This window comes from Octodon degus, unplaced genomic scaffold (genome assembly GCF_000260255.1).
Source record: "Octodon degus isolate 3935 unplaced genomic scaffold, OctDeg1.0 scaffold00024, whole genome shotgun sequence".
NCBI classification, from domain to species: domain Eukaryota; kingdom Metazoa; phylum Chordata; class Mammalia; order Rodentia; family Octodontidae; genus Octodon; species Octodon degus.
In genome coordinates, this window is record NW_004524600.1 from 19,422,348 (window position 1) to 19,449,988 (window position 27,641).

A 27,641-nucleotide genomic window follows, 5' to 3' on the forward strand; every position below is an offset into this window, starting at 1 on the left:
CTTTCTGTTACCATATCCACCACTTCCACCACCAGATCCATAACCACCTCCATAGGGACTGCCAGAGCTTCTTCCACCAAAACTGCCCCGCTTCATGGGTCTATAATTTGACTGCTATTGTCCATTATAATTTCTAAAATCATTATAGCTCCAACCACCGTGATAGTTACCACAACAAACATTTCCTCCTTCACTGTAACCATCATATCCTCCTCCACCACCACCGTATCCACCACCTTGGTTTCCATATCCTGGTCCACCACCACCATACCCTCCTCTACTACTGTAACAAGGACCACCACCATAGTTTCCACCATCACCTCCAAATCCATTATATCCACCATCACCTCCTGCATAACTACTTCCGCTGCCACCTCCTCCACCACTGCAACCTCATCCACCAAAGTTTCCACCACAACCAAAATTCCCTCTACGACCTCCAAAGTTTCCTTCACGACCCATAAAGTTGCCAGATCCACCTCCACAGCCTCTTTGTAATCCAGCAAACTGCATCTCTTGTTTAGAAAGGGCTTTTTTCACTTCACAGCTATGCCCATTAATAGTGTGGTACTTCTGAACAACAATTTTATCAACTGTGTCATGACCATCTAAAGTTACAAATGCAAATCCTCTCTTTTTCCACTCTGCCTGTCTTCCATAACTTCTATGGTTTCAATATTGCCATATTTTTCAAAGTAATCTCTCAAATTATATTCTTCTGTATCTTCTTTAATAGCACCGACAAAAATTTTCTTCACTGTTAAATGGGCACCAGGCTTTACTGTAGGCTCTCTAGCACAGCTCTCTGGTTCCACTACATGCCCATCAACTTTGTGTGGTCCAGCACACATTGCTGCATCCACCTCTTCAACACAAGAGTAAGTCACAAAACTGAAGCCTCTGGAGTGTTTTGTTTGAGGGTTTCTCACTACCACACAATCTGTGAGTGTGCCCCATTTCCCAAAGTGTTCTCTTAAACTATCATCAGTAGTTTCAAAACCCAGACCACCAATAAACAGCTTCCTCAACTGCTCTGGTTCCTTTGGATCATGGCTCTCCTCTCCCTGGTGGTGATGGCGATGGCCAGAGTTGGGCTGGCGGCAACTGGGCAGTGATTTTACTTCCACTTTGAGATCAGACTTGCCTCTTCCAACTAGAGTTCAATGTGAGCTAAATAATTTTTTTAAAAGATAAAAAAGGAAAAGAGGTGAAACCTAGTCCCAGGTGGGTCACAGGGCGGGGGGTGGCCAGGAAGGGTTTATCTCCTTGCTCCTGCCTTCACTCTTCCTATTTCCCCTCTGCCATGCTGTCCTGCCTTGAAGTCAACCAAACATGGACCTAAACCCACCAAATTGTCAGCCAAAAGAAACTCTCCTTCCCTTGTCAGCCACTGCAATGATCTCCGTGATGAGAAAGTAACTAAGACACCGTGACTATCTTGTGCTCTCCGTAGCAGCTTCTAATAAACCTGTCTGCCTTGTGGTTGTGAGAGTCATCATCCAGCTGCGACTGAAATGAGCTGAACTCCACAGACATTGCTCACTTAAAAGTGCTATCACATAAAAACTTCCCACCCTCTTTCACCCTCAAGCTCCACTTACCAGACTCTACAGGTAGAATGTATAGCCTCCTCTTTTTCTTTTTCTTTTGCTTTTTCTTTTTCTGAAAAAAAAACTACACAGCTCAGACTCATAGTCATACTCCTGCTTTCAGCATCCCCAGCACTGGGATTACAGATATGTACCTTCATGCCTGATCTCAGTGGCTGTCTCAGCATGCCGGGGAGTGGGGCCCCCCCAGGTGGTGCTGGGGATTGAAACCAGGTCACTGTGCTTATCTAAGCAGGTGCTTAGTCCACTGAGCTATCTTGCTGGCCCTAACCTTGTCACTTACCATTCACATTCTTTTTTTTTTTTTTTTTTTTTTTAAGAAAAGCTTTGGTGAGATCTACTTCTCTGATGCAGAAGCAGCAACAATGTCCTAGCCCCATGGTCTTTATTTATACCAAGTGAAAACAAACAAACAAACAAACAAACAAACAAACAAAAGAATAGTGCAGTACAGATACCAAGTGCATGGTCTCAGCATTTGCTGAGAACTCTGAAAGCAAAACACTCTGAGAGCTACCTGTGCTGCAGTTAACGGGGACAAACACCAAAGCCAGAGCTCTGTTGATGTGCGACTGCACTGAAGCTCACCTTGTTCACACCGTCTGCCTCTGGCATTTGTGGCCTTGGGATTGGCTTTGCTCTGAGCTCAATGAGTTTGCTGACCTCAGACTCAGCCGCTCCCCACATCCACTCCTTACTTCTTAGCCACAGCAAGGGGTGCTCAGTTGGCATTCAAGGATCTTCATTCACTTTTAAAATACATTTTCTTGTTTATTGAAACAAGACAAAATTAGACCAAGTAATTGTAATTTTGATAATCAGGCTACCATATTGATCTTCCCAGTTGTTTTCGATAGAGATCTACTTACCAAAAACATGGTATTAGAACTGCTCTGCTGCCTGTTTTTCCATTGTTATTTTATTCTTATTTCTGGCACTTTTCAGTTCAAGGTATGTAGGACCTATGTAGTACTCTAACCTGGTGCTTTCACTATCTTTTCAAAAGCAAAGCTATTATTTTCTTCCGTTTCTTTTCCATGAACTCTATTCACCTAACAGAGAGTTTTTTCCCCTATCTTTGATTTTGCATTTCTGAAATTCAGTTTGGGGTAACAAGTTGTGTTCTTCTATCTCTTATCCTTGGGTTTTCAGTACTTCTACTCTTTCAGACTTTTAAACCTACATGGACTTACTCTGTTGACTCTATCAAATTTTCTCTCTTTTAAACTTTCCTCAGTGTTACTTGCTCATGGAAAATGTGTACAAAAACAGAGCTTTTATAAAAGATTCATGTGATGAAAATACATGGATCTATTATCTGACTTAAAATCTAAAACTTCTCCTTGATCTCCTTTCTACCTCCACTGTCTCTGGGGTACCACAAAACTGAAGGATTTTCCTGTTTAAAATTGCCTGAAAACCATTTCACACATATATCTTTACTTTTAATTCATATGCATGCATGTATCTCTAAAATATATGAAGACTTGTTTAACATTTCATAAGAATTGTATTATACAGTATATTTTCCAAAACTTACTTTTGTTGATCTAAAGTGTTTATGAAATTTGCCTGCATTGTTATGTAGAACTGAGTTCTATTTTCATTTGTTGCACATTATCCAGGAGAATAAGTACAAATTATTCACCTTTTGATTGACTTTAAGTTGTTTGTTATAATTGTAGACATTTTATTTTTTTATTTTTTTAATTTTATTTTATTGAAAAACAAATAGCAATGAGACCATTTTGAAACTGATTAATAGGATATTTTCAATAATTAATACATTGTACATTGTTGTCTTCTTAGTGGTTATCCATAATGCAAGATACAGACAGGATATCCTGTCCAAGCACTATTAGTACAAATCTTTCTTCCCATTGAATTAAGCAAAAATAGGTGTATATCTATCCTAACTATTCTGTATATACAGATACATAATGGTCCTTCCTTTGTATCCCCTTTTTTTGTTTAGTCCTGTCAGAGATGGGTATTCCGTTGGCATCTAAATACTATAGGTGCGTGAATTCAGCAAAACAATCCAACACAGTCCATCTTTCCACAATAGTAGTAGGTTATCCACAGAAGTTATTGACTTGAGCCTTTCACAGCTCAACATATTAATATGGCTTTACTCTATATACCTCATTTTTATACTTTTTTGCTGGATCGTTAAGACCAAGATAAAGCAAGACCTATATAACAAGAAATGTAACTTTTGTATCTGATAAGTTCAGTCAAGTACCCTCAGGATTTGTCCTGACACCCTGTACCACAGTTTGCAGATCCTTTGTCAGTGTCAGCCATATGGATGAGTCACAACCATTTCTGACCAATTTGCTATCTGTGAAAGCCTGAGAGAATGTTTTCTCTCCATGTGACTCTCCTTAGGCACTTGGAAACAACCAAGATGCCTGTCACATGAGGAATTGTTGAAAAAGATGTAGTATTTTTATACAATGGAGTATTATTCAGCTATAAAGAATGATAAACTTGAAGCATTTATAGTATTTGGATGCCACTTGAAGAAATACTTATAAGTGAAATAAACCAGACCCACATGTGCAAATATCGTATAGTCTCCCTAGTTTAAGAACTCAAAAGAAGAAATACAAATTGGAGAAATTTTATTTTCCAATAGCAGTGTCAATTATACAGGTTCTCTCCTTTAATTTGCTAGTATGCCACACTACTGAATCTTCTAATATTTGTTGAAGACCTCTCAGAAAAAGTCATTTTTGTTAAACTGAATTAAAAAAAATACTATAGATTATTGGATACAATGTTTTTATCTATGTTCATCGGTAAAACACTACAGATTTTCTTTCCTTTTTTTTATATGTCCTGTTCTTGTATTTGTATAAGAAAAGCAGAAAGTTCGTTCTCATAGAATATAGTAGAATGTTATTTCTTTTTAATTTCCTGAAGAGGTTTTATCTATTTTTTTAACCAGCATCAAACTCAGAAGCTGCGCTTGCCAGAAAGGCCTTTAAGCTGCTGAACTATCTCCCCAGCGCAAGGAGTTGTATTGTGTGGAGTTACTTGTACGATGAATTTTTTTCCCAGATACAACCAGCTGTTTTTAGGGTAGATTTATTTAAATTGCTTATTCAAAAATCTTTAATACTTACAGACTATTTATTTATTTTTATTTTTTGTTTTCATCTGCAACACAATTTTATTTTTTTAAATCTGAAAGTGTCTTGGTAAAGTTTTACACAAAGACAGAAATGAATTATGAAAATATTGGGCCATCTTCACTCTTCGGTTGTTCCTCACTGCAAATCTGTGATGACAAACTGTTCCCAAGTTCCAGCCATACCAGGAAGGGGCAGAAAGCCCAAGTGTAAGCCGTTTAATCACCAGCGTATATTTGTTCACAAATGCATAGAGCAGGCCCCAAGGCCTACAAAACTAGCCCCACTCCCAACCAGAAGGTTGAAAGTTTTATGAGGCAGAGCGTTAAGACTCCTTTATAAAAAGGAAAATAGATTAAATCACCTGGAAAAGGCCTAAGAGCCATGACTGCCACACTGCCTTGCCCTCCCCTTGCATAGAAAGGTAGTGATGTGGTCTGCCGTGGAGTAAGTGCAAACAGCAGTTATCCAAGTGTCTTAGACATATTGGCAAGAAGCACCCCAGTCTTCAGGTCTGTGAAGTAGTCTTGCTTTCATGGCCTCCTGGTCAGCTCCACTTTACACCTAGTAGCTTCTAGGCCTCAAGAGAGATCTAGTTTGGGAGAAGAGTTGGGGTAACAGCAGCCTGCCAGCTCAGCCTAGAAAGAGGTCCTGGTCCCGTCTGGGGAAATGCACTGACATTAGGTAGGGGCCAGAGCTCCTTGCTGGATTTAGGGGCTTAGTATTAACAGTTGACCCTAACTAGGAAGGCTTCTTGTTGCTGCCTCCCTTTTCATGCACAGCCACTGGGCACTGGAAGCCCAAAATTTAAGTGTGACTTGGCTTAGCCTGCACTGTGGGCTCCAAGGAAGAGTTAAGGCTGTGTACCAGAGGAGCTCTGTGGCTTCAGGTGAAGGTTCATTCCCAAGACAAGGCAGGGAGTAACCTCTGTCAGTCATCTTGCATTCTCTTGCAGCCTTACACCTGAGACAGAGCAAACATCTATTGGCCTTTCTTCTTCTACCTCCATCTCCTCAGAGACACCTCCATAACATTTGCTGGGCCCCAAAATGTTTTCCTCCTGGGGACTGCAGCAGTCCATGGCATTGCCTGCAGTGACTGGGAGGACAGATCCTTGGTATGGCAGGATCTCTCTCACTCTGTACTTGAGACTGCTGAGGTGTGGTGGAGGCCCCTTCGACAGTGATTCTTTATAACTCATAAATGGAGAGACTTTGTAATGTAAGAATTCGGGGAACCCAGGCAGAGAACGTCATCAGCGAACAGGTGGGGCTGGGGACTTCTGCCAGCTAGCCACAGGCACAGTGCCAGCCCTGGTGCATTCAGGTCAAATACCAGGGAGATGACAGACTTACTGGGGAGGTCAAAGAACTTGATCTTGTCACCCTTGAGGTGCTGCCAGGCACTAAAAGGATTGACTTTGCTGGTACGGGTAGCACCAACTTGGGGCCTGTAGTAAGGGTCCAAGACACTTACTATGAATGAGGCCTTGTGCAAGAAGATGTCTGACTGACTTTGAGACAGACAGATAGTACATCTTGGATGCAGTGACTTCAGGGGAATCTTGTCATCCAGTGAGCTCAGTCTTTTCTCACCAGGCACTTTCTCTAAGAGTCCTTTAGTAGTAGTCTGTCCTTCTCTAGCTCTTAGTTACAGACTTTTTAGATTTCTATTCCTCAATTAGGAGTTAGCTTTTTTTTTTTTTTCTTATCAGAACCAGGGATTGAACTCAGGCCCTTGCGCTTGCCAGGGAAGCACTTATTCTACTGAGCCATCTCCCTGCTCCCTGGAGTTAGTTTTCTAAAGTTATGCTTTATTAAAAAAATTTATCTCCTTTTAGTTTTCCAATCATCTTGAATGTGTTTTAGCATTTTTTCAATCACTCCTCTATCTGTAGTTTACATTTATTCATTGCAATTTAGTGCCTATTCTTCTTTCAGGCATGTCAAAGGTTTAGTACTTTTCCAATCTTCATGAAGACCACAGTTTGACATTACTGACCCATCCTATGCATATTTTAAGCTTCATTTGATTTTTAATTTACCGTCACTGCTCTCTTAAGTCATCAGTCTTCGTGATGGACCTGCTGTTATTTTTTTGTATTAACTTATTTATTTTCAAATATTCTTCAAAATTTTACCATAATTACTACTTAAAAGTTTTGCTAGATTATATTTGCTGTTACTAAAGCATTCCAAATATTTTTATATTTCTTCTATAATGGCTTTTGACCCTTACACAAGTGCATTTTTAATTTCCAGATTTATTTGTTGTTTCAGTAAGTTTGAAACAGGTATCTTAATTGTATCATGCTCAGAATGCAGGAATTCTCTACTAATTTTATAAAATTTGTTAAAGCTTTCTTTTCTCAAATTTTCTCATATAGCAGAAAAGAATGTTTATTCTCCAATTTGGAGGTGTGATGCTCCATACATATTTACTGGATAATCATATTAAAGCGTTGCTGAGATTTTATCTGCTTCAGCTGTGCATTAAGCAGAGGAATATGAAAGTTTCCCCACGTCTAGTGTATCTGATTAATTTCTCCTAGAAACTCATAAATTTTAATATTTCTCTTCTTTGAAGTCATGCTAAATGGCTGTTATACATTTTAAATCAGAATAATTTCTTTGTGAATTGTGTTGCTTATCATTATGAAATTGCCCTCCCTGTCTCTAAGAATGAAATCCTTAACAGTAAGTCTGTTTGATTTGATACCAATACCACTGTAGCATCTTCTCTTGTGTTAGTGTTTTCTGGTTTGTAGTTTTTCATAACTAATTTTCAATCTTTGTGCAGTCTTGTAATTTCAGCATCTCGATGTAAATAACATACAGGTGGAACTTTCTTTACTCTTTCCTTCCTTTTCCTTTATCATTACCTTGTAAGAGGTAGTTTAGTTCATTTGCTTCCTCAGATTACTGCTATACTTGGATTTATCCTCTGCTTTATATTTACCTTGTTTCTATGATTTTTATTCCTGATTGCTTTTGATCTTCATTTTCATTTGAAATTTCTGTGCCTATATTTTATTTTTATTTTATTAATAACTTCTAAAATATTAACAATCACACATTACAAATACTGATGTATATAAACATTTTTCTCTCTTCTGGTCAAATAAAATATCTTAATGTTATTATATCCCATATCTCAACTTGTTTATTTATTTGCTTATTCATTTATTTATGTATTTGTACTGGGGACTGAATTCAGGACCTTGTGCTTGCCAGGCAGGTGCGTATATTGCTGAGCTATCTCCCCAGCCCTAATTGTTATAGTGTTGTGTTTTAGAGTCATTATTTGTACCCCTCGAATTAGGTAGTATTAGTCTTTTTGTACAGTTTAGCTTCATCCATGTTTTTCAGAAGGACTCATTCAAGTCACAGAAAAAAGAAATGACAAAGCATAATTGTCCCAAGCCACTTGGGAGTGTTCTGATGTCTGGAAATGTATAACTACACATCAACCAATCTTCTGTCTCCTAGATTTTTTTTCATGGTTTCCATTGTATAGCCTTGTGGCTACTTCAAAGATAATATCTTTATTTAGTTAACTGTTTTCTGTTTTTTTTGAACACCCAGAATACCGGTCAAGATTGACAAGTTTTAGTGTCATTTTTCTTCCTGGAAAGCAAATATTTTCTAAATCACACAGCAAAATAAGCTCAGATTCTTTTCTCAGTATCTTCATGTTGTGACCCTTAAAAACTGCATCCCAGGTTTTAAGACAAAGGGAATGTGTGCAGCTTTTCCTCCCTGTTTTTTTCACATTTCCCCTTTGCTTTAAAACTCAAAGGATTTCTGGTATTTATTTATTTATTTATTTAGTGAACCTCACTATGTAAATAAGAGAATGTTTATTTTACATTATCAAGCATTTCAAGGTTTTTTAAATTTAAAAACTAAGGTCTTTAAATTTAATGAGAAGTATGTTCTTAATAATTTGAAAATTATTAATATCCAAAGATCATTAAAGATGTAATAGTAGCAGAACTAGGATTACCATTTCTTCTTTTATGCTCTGTACTCAGATTATCTTCTTTATCAAAGAAATTCTTTATCCCAGCTTATTTAATTTCTGGTGGGCATTTGATTAATTTGGTAACTTACCCATTTTTTTTTTTTTACTTTGGATTTTGAGGTATTGTTTTTCTCTTTACTCTTCTCTATGTTTATTTTCAATTTGCATTTTTGCAGCAATCTTTTCCTTGCTATACCGCTGGGCAGAGAGCCCCAGGAGCTGTTTCTAAGTCCTCTTCATCCCATCCTGAGTGACTACACCTGTGCTTCATCTGTCACCTGTACGCTGACTACTACTACATTCACAGGGGAAGTACCTATCCTTTCTTTTTTTTTTTTTTTTAGATTTCACTCAATATCTCATTTTGTATGTTGTCTGAACAAAAGGTCCTAGCCATAAAATCCAGAGCCTAATCTTTGGAATTTGTGAATGTCATTTTATTTGGAAAAAAGAGTTTCTACATGAAGACTACAGGGAAGAGCACCAGATGGTGAGTTTTTTGGAGATTATCTGGGTATAACATAGGTGTAATAACTTATGCCATTGTAAGACATGGCAGAAAAAAATATACATTAGCAGAAGGGAAACTACAGAGGAGAAGAGTGGGCAGTACAGCTTTAGAGCCAGATCATGTTAGAAGCTCGTGATAGCATGAAATGGATTCCTCTGGAGCTTCCAAAGGAGGTGTGACTCTGCTGTTACCTGGAACTCAGCCCAGTGAAATTGATTTTCTAGTTCTCTTCTCTAGGACCAAGAGAGAACACATTTCTGTCATGTTAAGCTTTGTATTTGTGATAACTTGCTACTACAGCCATGGTAAACAAGTGCCAATGTCTAAGAAGCATTTAAGCACTCTAAAGCCGGAATTTCTTCTCTAATTCTGCCCTAGCTTTTCCTCGTCATATCTGTTTCCTAATAAATTAGAAGGTATCTGTAATATTTGTTTCCTTCCTCTGTCAAATTCAATAATGTACTCAGCAAATGTTAGCCCTGAAAGCTAATCCCAGTGATTTTGTCCTGCTGTTCCTGACACCTCCTGTCCAAGCCACCATTCCCTCTGACCTCATTTTTACTGCAGTGTCTGGCAAGATCTACAGATTTTTGCATCTTCTACTGTCCACCTGTACATCACACCAGCATGATCTATAAAAAAATATAAATCAAAGTCTCCCTTACTTGAAACACCCTGAAAGTTTTCTTAGCCATTAGTTTTAAAGGGAATCCTTGAAAAAACATACACAACAGCTCCACTAGTTCAGCTCCACCGAGGTCTGCCTGCCAATGCACTACCTTTTCTTTGTCTCAGCCTTGACACTGTTAGCCCTTACAGTGTTCTGCCCCAGTAATTTTCATGTTCATGTCTTCTCACTATCCAGATCAAATATCAGCCCGTCTTTATGTCTAATTTTAGCTCTCCCATGTTTCCCCCAAAATAAGACCTAAATGGAAGATAAACTTCAGCTGAAGTTAGTAGCTAGTCGTTACCATGGTGATGGCCAGTCCTATGCAGAAGATCACGTATCATTATTCACTTGCTCTTTTGGTACTCTGTAATGGCAAGGAAGGCTGATTGGAGCTAGCATTTTATTCTGAAATTATATCTGACTGGGAGGGAAGCGTAGTAGTTCTGGCATCCATATCCTTATCTGCTGTCTTGTCTATCTGTCTGTGTAAATCAATGAATAAATCTATTTCTCTGTCTATCTCTGTAGCTATACCTATCAACCATCAATCATATCTGTAGCTGCAGGTTTTCTGTCTAACAAAACTTTTGGTGATAACACAAGAGTTCTTTGCTACCCAATATGACAGCATTAACTCTATGTACCTGTAGCATTTGAAACATGCAGCACAACTGAGAAACTTCTCAATATTCAAGCTTAATCAATTTAAATAGTACTGTAATGAGTATTTTCTCTATGTCAGATTCTGAGCCAAACAATTCTCTTAAATTGCTACCTACATGTACAATAACCCTGTGTGTTATTATTGTTGTCTTCTTTTATAGATAAGAAAAATAAAGCTTAGATTTGTCCGATAATTTGAAACTCAACCCAAATACTATTTGAATTTTAGATTGTTACTCATTACTGCTCTGAAATATTACTTCTATCTCTCCAATTCTTCTTTGAATTGAAGGAATTTAGATTAGTGTCTACTTTTCTTTGGTGTTAATATTTTGTGACTCTCAAAGTGGGAGCCTATTATTTTTTAAGGGGTCAAAATACTACAGCACACAGTCAAATCTATCCTGCTTATAAGTTTAAAAAAATTAACAATGTAATAAAGAAAATATAATAATACTCATTTTTACTTCTATGAAAGTATAAAACAGAATTTCATAATAAAATAATTAGAGATAACAATGGTTACATCATGATCTTAAAAGAATGCCCAAAGTGTTAGTCAGAGTACAACTCAGGCAAAGGAGACTGTCTTCCAAAGAGGAAACAAACAAATAAGAGGATAACATTTTCTTTACAGTGAACAAAAATCAACTAGTGGCATAAATGAAACAGATTAGCACGTATCTTAACTATTTGAAACTCTCACAACTTCCGAAGACCATCCTTAAGAGAAACCATGACATATTTAAACATGCATGTCTGATTCATTTCATTTAAGTTTATGATCTCAAATGCATCCATTTGTCTACAAATGCCTCTGTTTTGTCTTTCTTTGTGGCAGAGCAATACTCCGTTGTGTATAACTACATTTTCTTCATCTGTTCGTCTGCTGATGGACACATGCCCCATATCCAAGGTTCAGCTATTGGAAGATGTACTGCTGTAAACATGGTATGAACACACCCCTGACATATGATGCCTGCAGCACATTTGGGAACTTACCTAGGAGAGGAACAGCTGTGTCAAATGGAATTTGTATTTTTTAATTTTTTGAGGAATGTCCACATTGATTCCCATACTGATGCTACAATTTCCATTCCCACCGACATTGTAGAAGAGTTCCTCTTTCCTCAGGCTTCTCATTTTTGTAGATGAGATTTTACTGAGACATACCTGTGCTGATTGGGTTTTTCATTGGCGATGGCTTCTTTCACAAGACAGCTGAACTGAATGGTCGTACAATAGAGACTTTCTCAGGGCTACAAATTTAGCTCAGCGGCAGAGTGCCTGCTTGGCAATCATGAGAGTGTGAGTTCTATTCCCAGGACCAGAAAAGAAAAAATACACAGAGACTTTTTCACGTACCCTGAAATAATTACCAACTTGCCCCTTACAGGGCAAGTTTGTTAAGCACTGTTACAGAAGTTGATAGCTGATTCTTTGTACAGTATTTCTTTGTGAGTAATAAAACCCAAATGATAATATTTCACTTTGAGGAAAACATGTTTAAAGACCACACACTTTATGTTAAATTTTCAGTATATTAATTTTTCACTTTTCAGTTAATTTTCTGTTACATTTTATATTTAAAACCATACATTTTATTTTCCAAACAATTTTAAAAGCAACGTAATTTTACAAATACTTTAAGCAACATAAATATTTTTTCAAAATCCTTTATCACTCTGCAATTTCACATCACTACTAGTTTATGTTGAAGCATTTCTCCTTAGTCTTTATTTTGACATTTAAAATCATACTCCAAAGTGTGTGTGTGTTTCTTCTTCTTTTACTTTTTTTTAATGTGTTTGGTACAGAGTCTCACTCCACAGCTCAGACTCATAGTGATCCTCTTGTTTCAGCCTTGCCAGTGTTGGGATCACAGGTGTGTGCCACCACACTAGCCTCAGTGGCCACTCAGAGCACCCAGGGGCCAGGCCTGGAATGACATGTGGTGCCAGGAATCAAATCCCAGTTCCTGGGCTTGCCTAAGCAGCCACTTAGTCCACTGAGCTATCTCACCAGCCCTGACTGTGTGCTTCTATATGATGGTTTAGAAGGCATGCTCTGGCTGAAAGTTCCCAGTTTAAATTGTGCTCTCTGTACAAAACATAACCCTTATTTTTAAGCCTGTGGGTTAGCAAACCACGGTGCCCATCACCTGATCCACAGGAACACACCAGGTTCTCATCATTGTTTTATTTCCTTCTAAAGATTTTCATCAAAAAACACATAAAAGAAGAGTAGGTCAGCATCTCCAGGAGACAGAAGTTGAGGTGAAAATGGAGTCTTTGGTGCTGCTCTATTTTCTTTTCCTCTTGAAATCACAAAAACCACATCAGGGCTTTTATTCTTTCTATACTAACAAGCATGTAGAAAAAAATGTTGTATTTTATAATTGGCAGGTAGTTCCTGTAGAGAAACCTTTTTACTAAGCTCTTGGGAACCTAATCGTAAAATAAAAGCTGTGGAATGGATCCAAATGCAGCCTCTCCTAGTTACTTACTGTATGACTTCAACAATCTATTAACCAGCTTGTGCGTTGATTTATTAATCTGCAAAATGGTCATAAGAATTGTCCTAAAGCCAATACAAACATGCAATGTGTTGAAATATACAAATATTCTTTAAAGAGTACTAGGCACACAGAATATATATTTGGCTTAGCTACTGATTACTGAAATGAAGTCACAGTTTGGGAAGAAGAAAATAAATTAATTCACCTTGTTCCAAGTTTGAATTGAAATAGAGTCATTTTCTGAAGCACAAGCACTCATCTAATCCTTAGTAGTGCTGGTTTAGTATGGACTTCAACCATTTTGAAATAAGCTTTCAAATTCCAATAGTATGCAATCAAAAAGCTATCAGTACTATTTATATTTTCCTAAAAGAATTAACAAATTGGCTCTCCTTCTTATCCTTGTCATAACCTTCAGAGAAACATCTCCTTTAAGCAAATTACTTCTCCCTCTCTTCTTTCTCCTATGGCTAATTTTCATTTTAATTGTATCCTGTAGGACAGAGCCAGAGAGACAGCGTGGCTCAGAGTCACCTTTCTGCCTTACTGTCAATATGAGAAATAGGAGCTTGACCCAGCTTCTCAATCTTTCTAAGCATCACTTTCCTCAGGTCTGAAAAAAGGACAGTAATGATTACTCTCTGTAGCTCACAGGGGTATTCTGAGACTCACACGAAGTAGCACAGAAGCTGGAAATATAGTGTTATGCCAAAATATGTTTATAGCAATATTGCTCCAACTTTTGTTCTTTAACCCACACACACAATTTTAAAAGAGCTGCTGGTTTATCAATATAGGACAAGTAGACTGTACTGGTTACTTTTTTTTCATTGCCGGCACAAAATATCCAACACCCAGAATTTAGCTCACAGTTTGTTGGGGCTTCAGTCCATACTTGGTTGTCTCCAAGGCAGAGTGGCTCCTGGCAGAGAGCAGCAGTTCATGGCAGTGGAAAACAACAAAATAGTGAGAGACAAAAAGAATGAGCAGGGGCAGTGGAAGCAGAGAAAAAGCCTGTCTTCCTTCCTTATATTGCATTCAGGCTATGTGGTGGGTATCCTGCTCACACCCATAATCCCAGTGTCACTCATGCCCATAATCCCAGTATTAGATTATGAATTAATCACAAACTCTAGAAGCCTGGCCTAGTGACTACATGAGCCTTTTGGAGGACACCTAGACACAAACTAGAGATTGTTTGGTTCCCTTGTTGATCCTTCCCCTTGCAAAAGCTCTTCCTGTCTATAGGTACCCAACTGACATTTAGGAGGCAGAGTACAATGTGATGAAACCTGTAGCATTCTTGAACAACAGGAAGGGATGCATTTTAAAAATGGGTGTATCTCTAAGAACACAAATCTGCAAAGTTAAAGCCAAATGGACTTTTCCTCCTTGGCTTAATTTTATTGTGGTAAACCAAAACTGAATTCTCTTTAATATATGAACACCTCCAGATGAAAGAGTGACCAACAGGATAGAGAAAAAATTACTTTCCAGAAAACTGGTGTCCTTACTCCTATCCCCTGGGCTTGTGCCCAGGCAGCAGACTCTGGGAGCAGAGTAGACTAAGATGGTTCAATCTGTCAAACTAGGGCATGGCGCAGACTTGGGAGACTGAAATCTTATTCTCTTACCCAGAATTTAATTTCTCTTGACAAAATTTTACCTTCTTGTTTTGCAACCTGTCATTAGCATTTTAGATTACTAAAATATTCAAATGTTTCATTAATCTTCATTACTTGAATAACTACATACATATTGCAAGCACACCTGGTGCAGATACTCAGACAGGTAGAGAAAACACACACCCCTACACACTGTGGGGGCATACAGTGGGGCTGTGCCATTTACATCCTGTCTGCTTGCAAAGAATTTTTGGGTATATATATATATATATATATATATATATATATATACCCAATCTATACTACCATATAGATTTTTCTAGAAAGGGAAGGATTTCTCTGAATATAAACTTATGTGGGCCTTTGTAAGATTTATTTTGTTATGGAAGCATTGCTCAAATAGGCCAATGTAGTACTGCATATTTTTTAAAAATTGTAAAGGATTTATGTGAATCTAAACTAGTCAAGGTGTTTTTTGTTTGTTTGTTGTAAAAGCTTAAAAGAAATATGGCTCATCTGGGACTGTGGAGATAGCTCAGTAGTCTAAGCACTTGCCTAGGCAAATGCAGGGACCGCGGTTCAATCCCTGGCACCACATGTGTTGCCAACTCCGCTGCTGGCTCGCCTAACCAGCAACTGGGACCAGGTATGGTGGTGCATGCTTGTAATCCCAATGCTGGAGAGACTGAAACAGGAGGATCACTAAGAGTCTGAGCTGCTTAGTGAGACCCTGTACCAAATACATAAAATTTTAAAAATATATATGGCTCAGCTACTTCTCGGGGTCATTTTCTTTCATACAGGGAAAATCTTGACAAACTTGTAGACAGATGATATATCTGTTGGACCAATTGTGGCTATCATTTCCTCTTATAATGTAATAAAGCCCTTTTTGGTCCCAGCCTGCAATAGGTTTAAGAACTTAAACAGGTGTTTTTGAAATCATAGATTTACTACGGGTTAATGAATGCTGTAAAACTTATCCAATACAAAAAATTCTAGTAGATGAGAATTTGAAGCAATATAACTCTCTATTAAAAGATAGCTTAAAATGAAATGTCTTCTTTGAAAATGTCATTGCTGTGGGGTTATCCAAGTAAATAATTTGACAAGCACTGGAACTCACCAATTAGGTTAAATTCTAAATTATTTAGGTGGCAATAAGTCTTTATGAAAAATTTTATGTTGTTAAAAATTGATCACATATTTTAAAGTGACTATACAAACTACACTTACTGGGTCTCAGCTGAGATATAATATTACATAATCCATAGCCTCTGTAATTAATAGTGGTAGGTAACCCTTATTGAGGTTATACCAAGTGTCAGAAGTATTGGTAAATGAGTTATATAGACAGTGTACTCTGGGTTGTTACAGATAATGTTGCTTCTTATTTTCCATTCCAGAGCTTATGTTCCTGAGATGTAATTTTTCACTGCTTTACTGAGAAGGACAGTCAAATTTAGTCTTTTATCCTAAAAATATCTGCTGAGAACTTATTATGTGTCAAGCACTGTGCTAGGTGCTAAGGATGAAAGAGTCTCTGCTGGCTGGGGATGCAAACGAGAGGAATTCTGGAAGAATATTTGGGTCTGGAGCTGCAGGACCACAAATGGAAATTCATGTGCTGTTGTCTGAATATTTAAATGTTTTAAGTCAAGCTCACAATCTGTTAAGTAAAATATGTTCTATTCTCCTATTTTGACAAATATAATTTCATAACACCCTGGAAGGCTAAGATAGTTGTAAAATTCTTGGCCTCCTGTGTGAGAACACAGAGGTATGGAACATCATGACCCACACTCAGCTTCTAGCTGGATTTCCCTTCCCTTCTCTTCCCACCCACATCCCATATCAGTCAGTGCTTCACAAGTATTCATGACCAGACGGTCCCCCTACCTGCTCTTGGTCTCCCTTTGATATCTCTTAGGCAAATACTAATTACCTATGGTTTCTCCATATTAGGTAAATAGCCCCCAGAAGAGGCTGATAGAGCCTCCAATGTAGGTTCAAGGCCATTGGTTAGAAAGTTCTGAAATCTCAGGCAACTCAGTATGGTGTATAAGGATGTGAGCTAGAGCTCCTGATGGCCATGGCAGTCTTACAAGCTCCTACCTCAGAAGGGAAGCATAGAAGAGGGCCAGGGAAGGAAAATGACCCTCTGTAGGATGAGAGGTGAAGGTCAGGTACCCTGCTACCTAGGCCTGAGCATGGCAAGTTCTGTATGTACACAGAGGCCATGAATCAACAGTTCCTTTCACTGACTTAGTGGGCTGCTGTTATAGCTTATGTCTAGATGGCTCCCCAAAGCCTCATGTGGTCATAAGCAGGCTTTGCTCTGGTAGCTGGATCTCAGGTGTGTCCTGCTGGGATCAAGGCTATGATGGCTGGTATCGACTCACGGTATGATCCTAGGATGAAGGCTGCCCAACTCTGGGTGTGCGTCCTACCTGTTCTGAGGGTGGGTAGCTGGATGAGATATGAGGGACAAGAGAGGGCCACAGCTGGCCACTTGTGCTTGCTGCCTGTTGCCTTGCTGCCTTCTGCCTCCAGGAATTGCTTCTCCTCTGTGATGCCCCTCTGCCACAGCATCCTGCCTTGGAGCCAGCCAACTATGAAGTGAAACCCCTGCCAACTATGAGCCGAATAAACTTTTCCTCATTTAACTTTGGCCATCAGGAATTTTGTTTCAGCGATGAGGAAAGTAATTAAGACAACTGCCTACCTAGAGCTTGCCCCTCACCTTTGCTTATGATGACTTTCTGTAAGAATACAGAAAAATAACTGGAAGTTGCTGGACTCTGCAGTAAAATATTCTGAATATAAATATTCACAAATATTTATTTATAACTATAGTGTTTCAAATATTAAATGACTGATGTTTTCATATTTTCTAGGATACCTTCTATTATTCTAAAGAAAAGAGTATCTCTTATTGTTTTGAAAACATATTTGAGTTCTTTTTTAATCAATTCTTTATAATCAAAGATTTTGAGGAATGTAGTCACCCAAGACTCATATTTTTTAGTTATCTGAGTACTTTCAAGTTTCTTTTGGAGTGGTAATAACTTTGCAAATTAAGTTGGTATAAAAATGTTCTTGAGCATTACTTGATAATCATTATCAAATATTTTACTGAAACTTCTTAGGAGAGTGCTAAATAGTACATACATAAATAGAAATATACAATATCTATCAAGAAATTTGCACTATTAAATAACTATTATTGACACTATTATTTTAACTCTACAATGGTAAACAACAGGAAGTTCTAGCCAGATAAAGAAAATTAAGGGCAACAACGCACAGACTCTCCAGCTTACGCAGTAAATAATCCTCAGAACTTATTTCATAATTGATGTTGATTCAGACATAATTCTGCTGTCACATTTTGCTTATCCTGCTTAACTCTTCAGCATCTAGCTTTTGTTCTCATGTTCTATAAAAATCCCTCCCTTTGGGTTATGAATTAGCAAGCCTCCAAAATAAAGTGACAGGTTAATTAAATTATGCAAGGAAAATGGTTTCTTTTCTCTACCCCCAAATAGAGGAGAAAGATATTGAAAATTTATGGTTACATCAAGCCTTGTAAGCGTTCTTCACTTGCATTTTCTATCATTGCCTAATAATAACTCCAGGCCCAATGACAGAGCAATCATTCTCAACTTTTAAGGATATGAATATCATCAAATATGACCTAGTTAAGTCACATAGATTCCATCAATAAAAAAATTTTGCAGGGAAAAACTTCAATGGAAACACGAAGGTCAAGGAATATTTTCATAAGAGTTTATCTCACCAAAGATGTCTTTTTCATAATTTGCTTCATATGAGACATCACATGGGCAATCCTGGCAGGTGGTTAGCAATATATTGATACCTACCTGAGACATATTCTTTGAGAGAAAATTATAAACTAAAAAAAGTGATTTATAATTATTTTTCTACTATTTTGACTGTAAAGATTATTATTTTCTTTGTGAGAACAAAACTATCTGAATCATAGAAACAGTAGTGGACATCATGTGAGATTAGTATACTTTAGTATGCATTTTACGTTTCTAAGAGCTTTTTATATCTGAAAACCACAGCCGAATCCAGCAGGAAAATGTATAATTGTTGAAATACAGTAGTCCTGAATACAAACATTGGTCCATGAGCCCCAAGTCCTATGAAGACCATTGAAAGCCTAATGAGAAGCCACATATTTGAAGCAAGTTCAATGCTCTTTGCCTTTTCCTCTCTTTCTCTTTTCATTTTCATCAGCCAGTGATTGCTATCACTATATTTATAGAAATAAGAGAATTCTATGACTGTAGGCATAAGAAACTTTGGGATGCAGATCAACCTTTCCTCTGTGCCATGACATTTCCCTGTCCCATAAGAATGGTCTTTCATGTTCCTTCTTACCTTGAGTACATCTTGGAAGAGGACATGGGGGCACATATGTAAGAGCATTTAACCTCCCAAGTGTATTTGCAGATCCTGAAAGGACCATGATCAGGAAATGTCTGACATAAAAAACACTAGAGTGGGGCTGGGGAGATAGCTCAGTAGAATAAGTGCTTGGCTGGCAGGGTCCTGAGTTCAATCCCTGGTACTCTCCCCCCCCCCCCAAAAAAAAAAAAACTAGTGTTTCTAGGAAAATAATAGCTTTCCAATAACTGGCTAGAACTTTGGACAAGAGACAGTAACCAGAACTCAGGGGAGACCTAACAGACATCAGGCCTGTGCCTGTAGCCATGATTGTCCTCTAAGCTCACACAAGTTTGAGGCACTCATCCAAATCTTGCAGACTAAGAACAATAAGGACACATGTAGCAATGTAGGAAGTCTGTGTACCAGTTCACCCAATTCATGTATTTATTATGAATTGTCAATGCATACTAATTTAAAATCAAAGGAAATCTGCCTCTGGCTGAGCTTTCTTTGGTGGTGGATTCAAGAATATCCCTAAGTCAGCATCCTGAAAGTGTAAATGGAGAAGCAGCACAAGACCCCCTGGTGCCTGAAAGTTAAGGTCTGCTTCCTCTACTGTCCTGTAATCCCATGACTTCAAAGCTGATGGTCTAGGGGTCAATAGGGGACACTGATATCATCACTGAAAGTCTTTGGCTATCTACAATGTACCATTGCTGGCCTTTCTTCTTGTCTCTTTTTTTTTCTTCATTTCCTAAAATGCACCATTGCTGTCCTTCCTGCTCCAGAAAAGGGTTTTTGTGTTTCCAGCTCATTTGTTGAATCCCAAGGATGGAGATTATCTACAGTCCTAAGTTGAGCAAAAAGCTGTACTTCATAGAATATTACGCCTTTTATTAAGTTACTCATTTTGATATATGACTTGAATATCTGTTTAAATACCCATTTTATCTTTTAAGAGACATCTAGTATAGCTATTCTACAGTTATAGTGGTGCTTCAATTCACAATCTTAATTTGTTCTGCTATTCTGGAAAAGATAGACACGTTTGTGTTCAAGCAGGAAGGAAAGCTGTGGTCATGTTCCTCGTCCACTGCAGTCTGCAAACAAAAAGACAACTGCACCAAATGCTTCTGTTGAAAACCAAATTGTTTGCAAGCAAAAGCATTCATGAGCCAAGGTACTACAATGCACTCTAGTATAAACTCCCAAAAAAAATCTAACCTAAGATGTCACCCAAGTAACGATCTGACTTTTCAAAAAATTTAACTTCTATTAATGTCTTACAATCCTTGTTGGAGATAAGTATACTCGTAATATGAGTCTTGATAGACTAAAACCTACTTTCAGACTTTTACTCAGGGTCATTAATTATACAGAAACTTTATAGAAAATTTCTCAACTAAATGTGGATCTAGCATTCTACAGTAAACTCCTTTGGGTTTAATAGGAGCCCTGGAATAGCATTTCTCACTCAGAACAGGTGACCTTGTATGTAAGTATATACTTCTTTGAGAAAAATAAATTATTAGATGGAATTATTCCACATAGATGGGAAGATAGTCATGAATTTTTAAGAGTTGTGTACTGGTAATTTTTTCCAACACATAAAAGACTAGCTCCACTCTGGCATCTAGTAGATACACAACGTAGAATTAAACAGAAAGCTTCAATTTATTATATTTATTCCCATATAAATGTGGTTAAAATTGCACTGGACAAATAGCTCAGCAGATAAAATACCTGCAAGCAGGTGCAAGGGCTGGGGGTTCAATCCCCAGGCCTGCCGTGCTGGCCCCACACCCAGGGCACACAGAGAAGGCAATTGAGACTGGATTTGTGGCATGCTCCTGTAATCCCAGCTCTTGGGAGGCTGTAAACAGGCAAATCACTACGAGTCTGATCTAGTAGTGAGACCCTGAACACCCTGTAGACCCTTCCCTAAAATATAAAAATAAATATAATAATAATATTAATAATAATAATAAAATGGTTAAAATTTCAAAAATCTGATAGTTTTAGGAGTTCACCAAGATGTGGGACAATTGGAACTCACATATGCTATGGATGGAAGAAACTAACATAAATATTTTGGAAAACTGACAGAATTTTCTAAAACAACATACAGCTATACCCTTAAATCAGCAAGTCAGTTCTGATATATAAAAGACAGGAGTACACAAAAGCAGTACAAGTCATCTACAAAAATGCTAAGAATAGCACTAGTCATTATAAACTGCAAAACGAAAGCAACCCACATACATCTATCACCAGTAGAATAACTAAATTGGCTCTGTATCCACAAAATTATTCAGCAATGTGGTAGGTGATATACTGGGATATAAAACAACAAATAGACCTTATAAGCTACAAGTGTACACACTGGTGAGCAAAAGAAATCAGAACTAGAATAAATTCACATGATCTCATTTGTGTCAAATTTAAAAACAGGCAAAACTAACCTATGTTATTCGAAATCAGTGGATGTCGCGCGCTGTCCCTTGAACGAGAGCACACAACACCGGCACGGCAATCCAAGCTCTTTATTGTTCCCGTTCACAGCAACCGAAGCCTCTACACGTCCGCTCAGCCGCGGCTCACTACTTGTGCTTCCTCTGGATCAGGGAAGCGCGAGTATATATGTAACACGTAAACCAATCAGGGCAAGGCAGATTCAGACAGGGGATAGGTTGGCGTCACCAGTAGCTGGGCAAGGTTGATAACAAGGAAGGCTGTTTACAAAGTATAGCAGTCAGGAAGCAGGAAATGGGCGCCATCTTAATAACATGGCTTGGGCGCGGCCCCCAACAAGTGGATAGTTGGTTTCCTTTGAGCAAAGATGAGGAACACTTCTGAGATGCTGATAAAATTCTATTATTCTTGTTTCACCAAAGATAAAGGAGTGAAGATTGATGGAACTGATGAAGTGGTTAGGCCCTTTCTTTTATTGTGCTCTCTAGTAAAAGCTGATAGAGGAATGCTAGTTGTAAAGCTGAGACAGCCCACACAGTCCACAGTCTTGAATATCAAGTGATGCTACCAAGCTACAGCAATAAAAACAGTATGGTACTGGCACAGCTGCAGATATGTGGACCGTAGAACAGAACAGAAGTTGCAGAAACGTCCCGAGCACATTTAGCTAGCTGATCTTTTAAAAAGTGCCCTGAGCAATACACTGCAGGAAAGAGAGCCTCTTTACTAAAAGGTTTTGTGAAAACTGGCTATCCACACACAGAAGACTAAATGTTGACCCATATTTCTAAAACCAGAATGGATAATGCTGAAATGCTGAAACAGAAACACTTGATCCAAAGGGCCAGCCTGATAGCTCAGAGGACTGAAGCGCCTGCTTAGGCAAAGCACAGCTTCCAGGTTGGATCCAAGGCCTGCAGTGCTGGCCCCGCCCCTGGGGCAAGCTGAGGCAGTGATAGAGACTGGGCGTGGTGGCGTGCCCCGGTAATCCCAGCACTTGGGAGGCTATCAACAGGAGAATTACTATGAGTCTGATCTATGTAGTGAGACCCTGTAGACCCTGCCCTAAATACAGGGGGAAAAAAATCAGTTAATCCACTAAACGATGAAATAGGTGGTGCTCTTGAAGACATTGCTATTTGCATAAGTTATAACATAAAGAATTAACACATTGAATTATATCAAAGTAAAAAGCTTCTTTACAGAAAAGGAAATATGCAACAGGGTGAAAGATAATTTAAAGAATGGGGAAAAATTGTCAGATATTCCTCAGAGGATTAATATCTAGAATATACATGAAGAACTCAAAAGATTAAACCTCCAAATAAGACTCAACCGAAAATATGAAAGACACACACACACACACACACACACACACACACACTGCAGCATTGTATACTTTCAAAGTAGAATTGTGACAGGTCTAATGATGAAAAGGGTTTTGGTCTTGAAGCCAGATGATTACAGTTTGTGACAATAGGAATAATAGTTAGATGAGGCAAGTACTTTTTATTTTGAAATGATAGCATAAGGATAAGGGTGTTAGTGAAGCTATGGAGCAAGCAATGTGAAGTACATTGGATATTTGTCATTGTGTGTGTGTGTGTATCTCAGTTGTATGTGTGTGTGTGTGTGTGTGTATCTCAGTAGAATCAGCATCTGCATCAGTTCCTGTGAAAGTCAAAGGAAACCAACCATGTCTTCCCTGTCCCCTGAGACATGGAAAGGGAATGCTCTCAGTTTCATTCCCCTTCTTGGGACCTTGAGCAGGTAGTGGAGGCTTAAAGGGCACAGGACAGTAAACCAAACCTGATGTAAGGTAGGTGAGTGGCTCCCCTGGGGGCTCACTCACTCAGCCAGCAGCTGCAGCAAACTGCCCCTTCGAAATGCAGAGACGTGGAAACACGGCTGAATCCGGGCTAGGCTGTTGCTGCTGTACAGGCAGTCTCCTCCTTGTCTCCTTGTTTCTCAAGGCTTTTCTTCTTTTCTCTACTACTTCTGATAGCTTCCTTGTGTTCATTCAGTCGTTTTTCCATTTTGATCAAGGAAGCTTGAGTCAGACTCAAGTTTACAACTAAGAGAGCTGGCTGGTACACTCTTCCTTGTCCAGAAGACTAGCATAGAGCCAACCAGGCATTCTTGCAATTCTTATAGAAATTAGATTCACTTGGTTGTATTGCAGAGAGGTATTAATGAATTCAGTTGAAGAATGTCTTAAAATACCTCCCATTTTGGATTCCATTTCTCCTCTTATATCTTCAGTTCTTTCCATGTCAAAACTGTCAACTTGTCTTTTATTCCCCCAAATACTAAAACATTCAAATATGCAATATTCCAAAGCAAGAAGGGTATCTTCTTGCTTTTACAACATCAGCATAAATGTCACTCTTCTTAGTATCTGTAGCCAGCCCAGTCTAGGACACTATGTTTTTCTCACACATACAATTTTTGTGGCATTTACCTTTGTAGTACATTGCATTGCTTTTATATATTTGCTAATTTATTTGCCTCCTTTATCTCATGAATCTAAGCCCAATTAAAGGGGTATTTCTCATAGTGCATAAGCCTGAAAAAATTAACTATCTCTATGCTTTTAAAAAAAATCTAATCCATGAAAGAATTTTGAGTTTAGCTAAAGTGACCGAACAGTAAAAGTTGTTGGAAAACGTCACTTCTTTCAATACAGAAAAATCACCAGCATCAATACCTGATGCTTCCTTTTCCTTTGCTTAGCTTTGCTTTTCACTTCTAGGGAATGCAACAAAGTCTCCCCTTCATCTAAAGCATATTTAGAATCATCGCTTGAAGGCTGATTAGCTTCAGGATCCTGCTCTTCACTTTATCTTTCAACCTGTTTCTTCAGAAATAGTTCTTCCTAGATAGAGTTGTCTCTAGTTTTGTCTCAGTTACTTTTCTCTTGTTGCTGGGACAAACACCTAACCCCTAAAATGAAGGCAGGAAAGTATTATTTAGGTCACAGTGACTGGAGGTTTCAGCCCATACTCAGCTGGCTCCAAGGCAGAACAGCATAGGGCAGATGACAGCAGTTTATGGTGGGGGAAAACAACAAAAAGAAAGAGCAACAGGGAGGGTAGCGGCAACAAAGGCAACAGAGAGCAAGTCTGTCTTCCTAAAGTCACAGTCAGGCTGTCTGCCCCAGACTGGGTGTAGTGCTTACACCCGTGATCCCAGCAGCACTCACACCCATAATCCCAGCAGCACTCACACCCATAATCCCAGCAGCACTTACACCCATAATCCCAGCAGCACTCACACCCATAATCCCAGTGGATCATGAGTTAATCACAAACTCTAGAAGCCACCCCATGACTGCATGAGGCTTTGAGGGGACACCTAGACACAAACCATAACAAGTTTGATACATCATTACCTAAAGTCTGCCTCCATTTGTTTCTTTTTTGCACATTCAAAATTAGTACAAAGTGTGTGTGTGTGTGTGTGTGTGTGTGTACATAACCAGGCTTATGAGTAAACTTTATTTTTTAAATTTTTTTTCTGTTTTAAATTTCTGAATTTATTCTAGTTAATCTACTCTGTAAAGCCAGTTTCATCATAATGAGTGGTATCAAAACAAAGCAAAAATTTATACATAAACACTCTGAATACTTTTGTTGATACAGCTTAAATTGGATTATAAGAAAAAACTCACTGTCACCTTGAAAATCTCATATACTTACACAGTGTGTGTTCTAAGTGTACATATAGTCATTTAATATGGTTAATTAATTTATTGTTATTTCTATGTAAAATTTTTGCTTAGTTAAAGCAGATAATGAATAAAATGAGTATAATCCTGAGTTTTCTTTTTTCCATAATTTTAATGAGAAACAAATAGCAATGAGACAGTTTCAAATCAAATTGGTATGACAGTTTCAATAATTAACACATTGCATACTGTCTTCCTTGTGGTTATTTGTTGTACAAGATGCAGACATGATATCATATTTACAAACACTATTAGAATAAATCCCTCTATTCATTGAATTAAGAGAATGTAGCTGTATATCTATCCTAACCATTTTGAATACACAGATACAAAATGGTCATTCATCTGTATCCCCTTTTATTATTTAGTTCAGTCATTTAAATATTATAGGTTTGTGAACTCAGCAAAATAGTCCAGTAGCCCATAATAGTATTGGGTCTTCCGCTTGACTGGCAATGTCAGAAATTGTTGACCTGAGTCCTCTACAGCTCAACATAACAACATGGCTTTACTTCTTATACTTTGTTTTTATACTTTTCTGCTGGATGGTTAAGAACAAAATAAAGCAAGGCCTATATAACAAGAAACGTACCTTTTGCATCTGATAAGGTTGGTCAAGTTCCCTCAGGATTTACCCTGTAACCCTGTACCAGAGCTTATAGATCCTTTGTCAGTGTCAGCCATGTGGATGAGTCATGGCCATTGCTTGACCAATTTGCTCTCTGTGAAAGCCTGAGAAAATGTTTTCTCTCCATGGGACTCTCCATAGGCACACTCTACATCACCGATCACTTTCCTCTTTGGCCCCATAACCTCCTTGATCAGAAAATTTGGGACACAACTGAGTTACATGATGTTACAGTACAAGTTCTCATATGTCCTGAGTCTTAACTGACCTTAGAAGGTTAAGGTCAAAATGTTGGCTTTCCTTGCAGCCCTCCTTTTTCTCTAATTTTGGTCTTCAAACTTAGGTTGTTAACCATCCAGAAGAGAAGCTTATTGTTATTACCATACAACCTAGGCTGTTGAACTTAACCTTACTATCTGTCTGAATACCAAACATCTTAGGCATAACATGGAACAGGTATTTTCATCAAGTATTGATATGCTAACCTTTAAGTCCCTACAGAACATGACCAAAAATATTACAATATATTTTAAAAATAGGAATAGTTATATATGTTTACACATAAGTCCAGAAATCTAACCACAAGCAGCATTGCAGCAGGACAGTCCAACAACACTCCTTTTCCTGTTTCCTGCCTTCATTCACCACCCCCTTCCTTTTAAAGCAATCATCTACCCGAGAGCGAGCACAGCAGCAACCGGCATGTCATGACAAGCAGCATGTGAGTGAACTTTAATAGAGATTCCTTATTATTTAGTTTCTCCCCATTTAGACGTGGCAACTACATACCTGGAAGACAACAGGTGGCTTTTTTCTTTATTTAATAAAAGTGACCCATAGTTTAAATTTGTATTCAGTTTGGTTGTTAGTCAACAAAATGGCTCAGTTTAAGATGTGGTTTTAGCTACCAGCATTCAGATATGCTACATTGGATGGCAAACTGATTGTAGCCAACAAATCTGACAGAAATGATAACGGGGATTAGCAAAGAGCTTGAGAGAAACAACATAAATCCTAAAAGATGGCATTTTCGCCAGGCTGATAAACTGTCACCTCACCTTAACACACAAGTGCTGCCTTTCTCTAGCCAAAGGTAATCCTTGCCTGTGAGCATGGTGTTAATTTGGCAAACAAAGGGAGGGAAAAATTAAGAGCGAGCTGTACTGACTGGACCTGGCAAGCCTTATGAGAAGACAGTAACACCCAGACCTGTAGAAATGATGGAAAAGAAAGAGGGAGGTAGATTTAAAACAGCTTCACGAAGAAGGGCTGACACGGGACGTCACCCTGGCTGGAAAGGGCTCCCAAGCTTACCTGGGGTCTGAGCCCTTATTCCTTTTGCTGTTAATTTAAGTCAAATACAAGATTCCCACAACAGATTTTGTGTGCTTATGTCATTCCCAGGAAATCTTGTCCCCTCTCTCCTCTGTTTCTTCTTCCTTAACAAATCCGTTCTCCATCTGCATCATCTCCCCCATACCTGCACCCAGAAAAACACAGGCAGAAATAGTAAAGGCCGCTATATGGACCATCGCTTGAGCGATGCCCAACTAAGGAGGAAGAGCAAGGCTCCGAGGAGCACAGTCTGGGTGTTGTGTCGTGTGGCTACGCTTGCGCGCCTCCGAGAGGCCCACG

At 38.4% G+C, this 27,641-nt stretch overlaps 1 pseudogene; it reads right to left on the bottom strand.

The window, feature by feature from the left end:
* Window positions 1-27,538, bottom strand: LOC101564931 (annotated as a pseudogene).
* Between the last annotated feature and the right edge of the window lie 103 nt (window positions 27,539-27,641).